This window comes from Chaetura pelagica, unplaced genomic scaffold (genome assembly GCF_000747805.2).
Source record: "Chaetura pelagica isolate M959 unplaced genomic scaffold, ChaPel_1.0 scaffold433, whole genome shotgun sequence".
NCBI lineage: Eukaryota > Metazoa > Chordata > Aves > Apodiformes > Apodidae > Chaetura > Chaetura pelagica.
In genome coordinates, this window is record NW_009952574.1 from 2212852 (window position 1) to 2223967 (window position 11116).

An 11116-nucleotide genomic window follows, 5' to 3' on the forward strand; every position below is an offset into this window, starting at 1 on the left:
GAGAGCCGCCCTGCCTGCCCTCACAGCCGGGGCTGGCCCCGACTCCTGGGCCTCGCTGCTGAGAGATCCCTGGGCAGCCCTGAGGTTCCTTTCAGCTGTCACAGCTCGAGAGCGTGATGTCTTGGGCTTGCTGCTGTTCTGGAGACCTGAAATGTTGCCTGTCACCGGCGAGGGCTGGTGGCACTCCTGTGAAAGGGAGCGGTCGGCTCTGCTGCGCCAGTGGTAGGTGGGGAGTTGATGTTTGGCTTTCATCAAACCCAATTCAATGGCAGGCTGCTAAGCTGACACGTACATTTTGCCCTTTTGTAACTAAATACATAAACTACTGTAGCTGGCAGAAGTACATCCTAATTGATGTGATGTGGAACCAGGTTATCTTCTGAATGAAAAGCTGAGGCTGGGAAATATGTTGAAATAACGGGATAGCTCAGGGTTCCTGCAAGCCCTGGGGCTTTGTGTGTAAACAAAGGCCCTCTCATTGGGAAAGGTGAAGAAACACAGAACTTTGCCTTCAGCAGTAACATGCTCTGTATGGGCACAGTCAAGTATTGCACAGTGTTAGCTGGGATACTCATTTGTCCTTCCCTTTCTGTTACTGAGGCTCTCACCTGTGCTGGTTCTTAAGCACTGGTGTCCACTGCCAAGGAAAGTACATACTGACCAGATCTTGGAGCCCAAGCCAAGAAGTGATATGCAGTAATAGGCAGAAAATCTGTTCCAGTATACAAAATTCCTTTAAGGCCTGCCCAGCGTCCATTATCATCAGCAGTCTGAAGAGGAAAATAAGTCAGTCAATTAGCACAAACATTAATTTTTGTCACTGTCAGCTCCAGTCATAAAAACAGCTGAGCTGTAGCAGCAGAAAAGCATTTTGTCTAACCTATGTGTGTTCCAGCTTCCAAGAAATAAAAACTGATGGAAGTTCCAGTGAATGTCTCCTGATCTTAATGTCCTTATTTCTTAGGCTTCACATTTGCCTGCCTTTTTTTTTGTGTGTGTGTTCTTTAGCTGGAATCATCTGTTCCTAAGCCAAGCAGGAAAGCTTTCTACCATTTGCTCTATGAAGGAAATGTCACTTCCACCTAGCAGTCTCCACTTTATTTCAAGGCAGCTGAAAATGTGGGGTTGTTTCTTTGCATATTTTGTTTTGTTATTTGTTTCTCCAATTCCATTATTTAGCTTTGTCTACATAGACAAAGAGGAGCTATTTTTGCATTCCTGACTTGCCTGAATTCCTGTTAAACTCAGTGGAGGTTTTGAGTGTGCAAGGACAGGGCTAAAAAGTGTGTTCTACATTCTGCGCTTCTAAAGTCCCCCCCGGTGGCATCACTTGTACTTAAAACTTCAAAGCAGAGAAGCAGGAAACACAGAACAGGTAATTATAGGAGCTCTCTATCACATACCAACAGTATCTCTCTCTATGAAAATCTGGTAAACAGTTGAGCAATTGCATAGTGAAAAAAAAACAACAAAAACCATTTTCATCAGGAAGTTATACCGTGTCTCCTGTTGAATTTTAATGATTAGATATGCATATAGCATTTTTTTTTTTGTAAGGAAATAAGAGAGGAAGTTCTATGCTTTAGAGAGATAGGTTGACTCATTTTGTAGCTGAGATTTTGCTTTCTAGCCTCATCTATTCTTCGAAAAAATCCAGATTTCTGAAGACCAAAAGGCAAGCTTCCGTGCCTAAAGACTGCATAGGACCTACTTAGAGGCCCTAAGTGATGTATAGGTTTTCTGATGAACCGCAGCAGGGCACTGAATTTCATTGCTGAAAAACTGATCTGTGGAGTTAGTTCAGATCGTGAAGCATTTTTGCCGCTGTCTTCTTTTTTCTCTTCCAAGATGAAATGCAAACAGAAGACCCATGAACTCTGTACATGGTAGGATGGAGCTCACAGAGTCATTTATCATTACCTGTCCCTAAATCTTTGCTAAAAGTTGCAATGGAGGAAACCACTTAATATCAAAATGTCTTGACTGACTAGATGTGAGCTTAGCAGAGCTTTTGCTCTCCACATACACTTGTCCAGAGACACTGCAGTGGTCCTCAGTACAATTAAACATTTAACACTTTAACAGGTTGAATTTTCCTGTGTAGTTGTGTCCATTAGTATTTGTGTATCTGTTTATATAAGTAGTTGTACTGAAATGAGTAAGATTTTTTACATGTATGAAATTCTTTACACAAGCAAATGTCAAATCCAAAGTAATAACTAATTTAAGTCTAAATATAAAACAATTTTTTTGTTTATTCAGGTGGGAACAATTTGGTTACTAAAGTTACCCTGCTACAAGCTTTGATAATCACAATAAAAAAATTGTCAGTTAAAATGTCCAGTCTTTAGCTTCAAATGAAAAACTTACAAGAAAATACTTTTATATAAATCCAAGCAAAACCTAAGTACTAATTGATGGTTTTGTCATTCAAGTTTCATTGTAATTCACTTCTGCTTATTAATGCTCGGCTAAAATCTTGATAGAAACAATACACTCTATCAGCCTTCTGCAAGCCAGAAATTGGATTTAATGCCACTTAGCTTGTTTGGCCAGTTGAAATTTCAGGAGTTCACATGCACTTAAAACACTAGGCAACAGTTTTCATAAATATCAAGATTTTTCAAAATCTTACTTGCTAGAATATTCCTTGATGTACTGTGTGTGTTGTGTTGTCTATTCACTGTCCCTTGTCTTCCCTTGTCCATTGACATAACAGTTAGTAGATGCTATTTAAGAATGTGTTAATAGGTAGTAAATATTTCTGCTTCTTATCTATGTTGGTGATGTAAAAAAAGAAAAAAGGCGGACTCAAAATCCAGAAGTTACTCAAACAAACAGAAGTTCACTGCAAAACTGCTGCTCTAAAAGTTACAGAACTCAGTCCATCCTTTCCAAAATGTGTGACGGGCAGTAAGGAATGGTCTTTGCTTGCCATATTACAGTATTTTAATGAAAGACTCTCAGTAAAAGCCACAAAACACTATTAGATCCCTTCCTACTAAGGAACTGATTTTGATATCCCAGATGTCCAGCTTATTAGTGCCACTTATTCAGCACCAGCATTCCTGGCAAACACTGAGTGCTGCCAGGCTGACGTTGACTTGCACCAGCATTGAGTTCTTTGCTGGCCCAGGATGGTAGTCAACCCTGATTTAAGTGCATTAGCTATTTTTCTTCTTCTCTGGGGTAATTTTATGGAGGATTTTGAGTACCAAAGATGAAGCAACAAAAAGTAACTCCAGCATTGCTTTCAGCTTGCCAGATCTGAGAACCATTGCACTTTAGAGGACAGCTTGCATGCTTAGTAGTTGCAAAACTGGCAGAAATTCTGAGAATCTATCACTTCATAATTTTTATTCTCCCATCTTCTAATTCTTTCACATAATTTGTAATCTGCTTTTGAAGCAGCTGACCTGCATGAAAACATCAGTGAAAACAGTACAAGTGTCAAAGAATTCTTCCACTAGCTCTCTAAAATGCAAAATGTATTTGAAGACAATGAAAAAGGGGAGTATTAGTGTTCTTTCTGTACTTGAGATATTTTGCTGAAGTCCTTCAGCAGAATTGAGACAATTATAACGCTATCTTACTTCATGTGCAGAAAAGAGCAAATGAAGAGAGTAAGAAAAAATACCTCAACATAAAAATCAATGTGTCTGCACTGTACAGTGCAGTGGCTACAGCATAGACACATCCAATTACTTTTTAGTGGTTCCACTTAAGTTTTTCTGGGTGCAACCAGACTAGCAAAGATGCTGAGATTTTGCATTTCCAGCCTTCCAAGGACAGACATTTAGTTCAAACAAAACTTAGCTGAGAAAGGCTGGGTCCATATGCCACCAGCACTGTTGGGCCCACATGTAAAAATCTCAGTGGAAAATTAGAACTGTGTTCTCATGCAGTCATTCATTTAGATAATACAAAGTCTCCCTTATTTTTTCTGTGTCACTTTATTTGTGCTGGAGTAGGACTGGAGGAGTATTATTCCTTTGGGAATAGGGATTGTAATGAAAATGAGATGTGACTCTTGTCAGGCTGCCTGGCATGCATGAAATTTTAACTAGATAAATCCTGGTACAAGACATTTTTTTTAGAACTGCTGAATAATAATTGCAAAAGTTCTGGAAGTTGATTTTTTCTGGAAGTTGATTTTTCCTGCTCTGATAGCAATTGTAATTATTTAAGTTTAATTTTAGCATTTAAGAAAGAGGTAATTGCAGTACTTAAAACCCTGAGGCAAATCAGTGGAAATGCTTTGGAAGGATAATTATACCTGCACAAGAAGACTTATCTGTTTAATAGCATTAACTGGCCCAATTAGGAGAAGTGAAGGAACAGCCAATTTGTTACTTCTTTAACTGTTCTCTGAAAAAGTGGTTTTGAAATGCAAGCAATAGAAATTGGTTTGTTTTTTTTCTAAGGTGATTCCCCGAGGTTTAAACATTTTAAGGACTCTTGGGGGATCTTGTCTCTATTTGTCATTAAGTGCCTCCCATCACAGACAAACTGGTGTTTCAACAGTTAAACAAGACGAGAGGGGTTGGGTGTGTTTATGCAGCAGGCTTTTGTTTCACATCATTAACATAATCTGGCCATAATCCCAGTCTGAACATCCATGAAGAGATTATTCTTCATCGGTGGGAAGAAGGGAAAAGAAGAGGATTCCTTGTTGTTCCAAACTAGGAGCAGGTTTGGGCTGTTTTACCACTGATAAGAGCTGGGGCAGGCTGCAGGCTGGCTGGCTGCAGCGCGGGAGCTGCTGCTGCAAAGCTTTCCCTTGGGCTTGCCTGCTCCAACGCAAACAGTGACGTCTGTCCCCTACGTGTAAGTGTGGGAGCACAGGTATGTGTACACACACCAGCCATTCCCAAACTAATGCAGGGATTTTCTGTCCATATGTTCTAGAATACATACTTGCACGTATGTAAGCAGGCATGGATTTTACCAGGGGGAAAACAGGGTAGAGCTTAAAAGGGTTTTAATCCTTCCATGAATCCTTATCTTTCATTTCCTTGCTGTCATTGCTTCTGGCACTGTCCTTATATTTTAAGTGGTTAAAAAAGTTTTAAATACAGACCCAAACCTGCTTTGTGCAGTTGCACAACGGTAGCAGCACTGTATGGAAGGGGCAGCACTCTCCTCTTTGGAGTAACAGTGCAGAGACAGGGTTTTTTTATCAGCCAGTGGTTGCTTTGGGCTTTCTAAAGCAGCCCTTCAGCGGTAGGAATTGTAAAACATAATCTGGGCAACAGAGAGATCTACCTTTGTTCCAGCAAGCATAGCTTCTGTTGCACAGTCCTGATGGGTAATAGCACAAAGGCACTTCCATATCAGCTATGGGTTTATATCTGCATCTTCTCACACATAGAGGCATAAATATGTATTTATACCTACAGAGTATTAAAACAGCATTCCAAACCAAAATAATCCCCTGAATACATTTGTGCCTGAGCAGACCCCCCAGAAACTGATAGACGGTTGATGTTAAATCATGTTGTTCAGGGCACTGCTTGAAAGCTGTCAGCTAGTGCCACCAAAACATAAAACCATCACTGTCACCCTGCTAGCCCTACCCGCAGAACCCACTGCAAAGGCTATAAAGCCTAATTACTTAAGTACGACAAACAAATACACCATTAACACAGGATGATGAAATCAGGAAAACTAGAAATCTCAGAGTCAGCAATTTTTAAAATAGAATTACTAATAAAAAGCATTTTAATGTTGCAAAATGTAAAGCTGACAAGGAATTTATTTTCTCCTTTTCAGTAAGAACATCAGCCGTGGACAGAACTTCAAACAAGCTGAGTGTCATGGACTGTTACAGCAAAATACTTGATCATATGCAAAACCATCTTGATATATAGCCCAAGAGGTGGTGTTGCTGTAGCAGCAAGAGAGAAATGAGGACTTAGCAGGAGCAATGGGTATGTTTGAAGTCCAGATCCTACAGTAGCTTTACATTGCTTTATTCCAGTAGAATGATGTAGTCCAAAGAGAGGTTGTCTGAGCTCAGCACTGCAATTAATCTTTGCATTCTTTTGATTAATTGCAAAACACATACCTTACCACTCCAATTAAATAACCCTAGAGCATTTCCAGTCCCCTAGCAGCATGCAATCTTCTGGGGCTTGATGATGAGCAAGGAAATAAGTGACCACATGATTTTCATAGGGCAGTCCTTTAATGATTAATAAAACATGAATGAACAGCCTCTCTTCTCAATCTCAGCCTCTAAAAAGAAAAGCAGGAGCCAAAGAAAGATGTGGAAACTGTTAAGATTATTTTCAACAATAACTTATTTTTGCCTCTCCTAATCAAAATTATGCCTACATTCTGTTTTAATCATTCACCTTGAAAATATTTTTTTCTTACAACAGAAATGAGGAAAATGCAGTGATTTTAAAATAACATGAGAGCCACAGTAGATCTGCACATCTCATGATCTTCTCTGATGGAAGGACAGCACCAACCTCTCAAAAACAGATTTTACCAGCTCTGCATAAGCTAAGAAAGTGTACTTGGAAAATTTTGATTCCCAACCCTACCATTCAGCACTGAGGGCTGCTCCACTCCAAATTATTAATGTAATCAATTTTATAAAAACTTGATTGCAAAATTGTGTAAAGTTAGGCTATGGTCTGAATTGGCCTATGATTTGAGAAAATTCAGCCTAGATATTAAATTCTCACTTCATCTTCTATTAGTACTATTGCTTATACTTGCCTGAAAAGCAACCAGCTTTGACATGTGTGCTATAAAGCACACAATATATTATAGACCTTGCTCCAAAACCTTTGGAATGTATTTATACTGTTGATGCAATTGCATAAAAATCTTATTTTGGGGAAAGGTGATGCATTGCCCCATTCTGTGTTTCCAAAGCCCAAATTTTTCCAGCAGGTAAGTGAACAAGAATAAGGTTAAATGGCAATGCTGTTTATGTTGAGCCAAAAAATATTAGACAGACAACACACTTCCACCCCCAAGCAGCAAGTCTCTTCCTCTTCTGTGTAAACAAAGGCAGAAATAGAATCAAAGCATCTTTACATGTTTCTTAGTATCCTGTTCATTCAGTAGAATCAGGGATGCATTTTTAATTCTTTGCCCTAGAAGTACTGTTTTACTGACTGTTATTAGAATTACAATTAGTAATGTTGAAACTAATTAACAGCAGAAAGGAGCTGACCCTGCTGCAGTGCCTATGTGTAGTGTTCTGATTTTGAACATAAGCAGATTAGACAGATGGGACTTCAGACATCCATGCACAGTGCAGAGAATATAACTGCCAGTATTTCAATAGTTAATAACTTGCATTCTTTTATTTAAAATGTTCTTTGTGGTGGATATGACCTCCCAAACAAGGAATGGAGCAGATGAGTAGGTAGCTAAGTCCAGTCCTACTGCCTTGGCCAAGTTCCAACTTCAGTAATTACACTTTGCTCTTAAATTTCCCCTGCAGCTCTACTAGAGTAAAGCTCTTTTTCAGCTTGTCCTGAAGCATCATGTAGTATTTCTGTGAAGCTGAACAACACTGAAAAATACCTCCTCCCATTAAAATTGCAAGGGGAATTTAGGTAGACAGAAAGCTATTACCAGAGTTGGAATTTGGGCAGAACACCAAGGTTAACTTACACTTGCATTGAGATGAAGGGATCTTTGCTGACGAGGAGTGTCAGACCCTTGTTAAAGAGCACAAGTGGGAATAGCTGACTATGCTGCTGGAATGCAAACTCAGAAACCTTGAATCTCTGCACCCAGAGGTGACTGCTTCCTAACAAATGGCTGTATAAATGCCTCTTGTGCTGTAGAACACCTTGTCACAATCTGACCTGCTTATTTAGTAGTATTTATGAAGATATTTTGTGATACAGAAAATTCAAACAACTTAAACCCCACAAGCCATATTAAAAAAGCAAACAAACAAAAAAACCAAACAAAACCAAAAAAAAGCCTTTCCTAGCAGAACAGCAGCTATATAATCCAATTATGCCAAGACAAGTATTTGAATTTCCATAAGTAACTATACCAAGAACCAATCAAAGAGTGCTCCAGCAAGGTGAACCAGGCCTGCAGTGCTAGAGAAAGCACTCTACATTACACTAAATAGACAGCTGTAACTGTTTTATTAACCTCTAAGCTAGGACTCAATTAAAATACTCAGGTAACTGACTCCCAAATTCATTTATTTCCCAAACCAAAAAAGTCCTTATTAAATTAGAATAATTTAGAACAATCACTGTATGTACTCATGTATTGTTAGAATGAAAGAGGGAGTCACCTTTTATTTTCAAAGCAATAGGCTACATCAGTTGTATCTACACCCCATCTTCCCCAAAGCCAACCTGAAGCACAGTGCCTACCCTGGGCTCCCCTGATGGATTATAGCACCAGCAGCTTATCCTTTTCCTTCTTTTGACTTTCTATGGAGCATGTAAATGTACACTTAAGGATTTTCTATCATTTCTGTTGAAAGAAATCCTTCTCCTCCACTTCCATCCTGGTTATTCCTGTGTCTTCAATCACACAGACATTCCACTGTCTAGATTCTTACCTGTTATGGACTTCCTCCTTTCTACTTTCAAATATTTATAAAATAAAACCTTTTGGAGTGTTCTGTCTGCTGCCTGGAGCAGCTGCCAATTCAGGAGGAATGACTTTTCATCAGTTTGATGGCTGCTCTCCTACGTACAAGAGCACAGGCTCATCTTCCAGTAGGGAAGGCTTCTCTCCCCCTTTTCCTTTGGCACATGCTCATCCCAAGGCAGTGCTAGGAATTATGATTTTCATGCTTGCATTGCTCTTACAGGGTCGTTAGCTGTTTCTGAAGAGATTTTTCAATCTGAACTTTGAGTAATGCCTTTCACAGTACACTCCAGCAGCTCCCACGTGTCCTAATGATCCACAAAGCATGAGTTACTATTTCCATGTGTTTTGGCAGCAGCTGAAAGATATTTTCCAGTTTGCATTGAGCAAGTCCCTTTCACCTGATTTGTCAAACACTGTCAGACACTTTGCAAATCATTAGTTTGGAACCAGTAACAACCACAGAACAGCATACACACCATTTTCCCATCCATACAACTTGCAGACTGCCCTGCAGGCAGCTCCTTTTACCTGTACTGCTGCTTTCCTGGGGGTCTGCCCTGCTTCAAATCAGTGCAAGCTGGGCTACTTGTACTGACAGCTTCCATGTGTGTGAGCATTAGGAAGTTGCCCTGGCTGCCAGAGAGTATTTCTAACACTGTAGGTTTATTAGAGCTCCAGTTGTAAATACCCTCTGCCCCCAGAGAAAGGCACAATACGGAGCTGAACTTTGCAGTCAGACTCATTCCTAAATAAGCCACAGAAACACATGCTACTAGAGGGAGCAAAGATGAGACCAGTCATCAAATTATTCCTGGCTTCTTTATAGCACCTTATAGCACTCTCCATTTCTCCTTCCTTCAGATAAAAGTAACAGGAGTCACCTTTCTTAGAAAATAATTGAGACCTGCAGCAAAAATTATGATGAAAATTGCTAGGTATTTCAACCTGTCATATTATTACTGTATAATAGTTTAGTAGCTCCCATTTTTAATTCCAAAGTTATTAATTTACCTATAATCTGCTTTTTCAAAAAATTTCACATCCCTTCTTCAAAGTAAACACCCATTTAACAATCACCTGCACACCCATCTCTCATCTTTATTATGAACTTCAGGAAGAGTAGGTTTTGTTTTCCTTGCCTCTGGAAGACAGAGCCTCAACTGCTGCAACCTTAGAGCTCCCAAGGGGCTGCAGGGAAGCAATGGCCATTTCTGTATGGTTGGAAACTGGGCTGCCCTGGAGCCTGGAAAGCACCATATGGATGGGCAGTGACAGAACTTTTTGGTAAACACTACTTGGCTTGTATGATGTTTGCTTGGTCTCAGCCTCATGTTATCACTTGAGTTTCCCCTTCTGCTGACACAGTGAAGTAGATAAAAATTGTCAGAAGTCATACATGGAAGAAAAAACACTGGTAACTAAACTATATGGTCTATTTTCCCTCCTGGTGGTAGGCTCTCATTGCTGTCACCATAATTAAAAACTGCATTTGTTGGTGGCCAGAAGCATGATGACAGTTTTAGAATATACCCATCACCAAGCAAAGAGGAGGGCAAAGGAGGAGTGATTTTAAGTGCCTCTGACAGAGCTGCCTGAATTTCCAAAATAAATGTAAACTTTTCTATTGACTTTTTTTGTACTGGTGGATTTTTCCCTTTGTAAATAAGAGAACAGACTTACTTTAAACACAAAAGTCTTTCCAAATACACACACACACAATGCCTCTGTGACACTAGAAAACTAAAATGTATTATTTCCTTTAATCCATGCTAAGATGTGATGGCACTACAAGAGTTAATTATATAGAACAGCAGGCTGTAAAAGGAATACTCCTGCAGGAAATGTGGAGTGCATTATTTCTTTAGTGATCCCTGCTTCCATGGAAACAATTTCTCAGCACAATTCTAAATCTCATAAAAATAGGGCAGTAGGTCTATGTAAAACAGCAAGACATTTCCAATTAAACAACCAGAATGCTTTTATCTAGGCCATTAAATACTTTCTTCAGTATCCAACATGACTACAGCATTCATTGGGACGATAACCACCAGCTACTTGCCATGTGCTGGCTCCCTGGGGCTGCATGAAGTCACCCTGGTGTCCCTCAGCCCCTCAGCAGGGTGCACAGCACCAGCACAGCATGTTCCTTCCCCAGCAGGTGCCAGGGCGCTCTGCTATGCCACAAACCTTTCCAGCTGCACCACACACCTTCCTGCTGCTTCCTTGCCACCTTTTTCCCCTAGCCAACACAATGCCCTGGTAGCTGTGATGCCCAGCAGAGTTAATCCTCTGCTAGCAAAGCAGGAAAGAGTTAATGAGGCTCCTGCAGCTGGCAGAGTGACCTGGAGCCAATACACTCGAGTCAAATTGGGCTAATTAATATAATTGAAAGGTAATCTGATGATCACCTTCTGAATTCCCTGGAGTTGACTATGAAAACAAAGCCATGACATTACTTTAGTGATCCTACAGCCAGGAGTCTCTGTGAAGTGTGCAAAATCCCCATCTACCATCCTGGCATTCC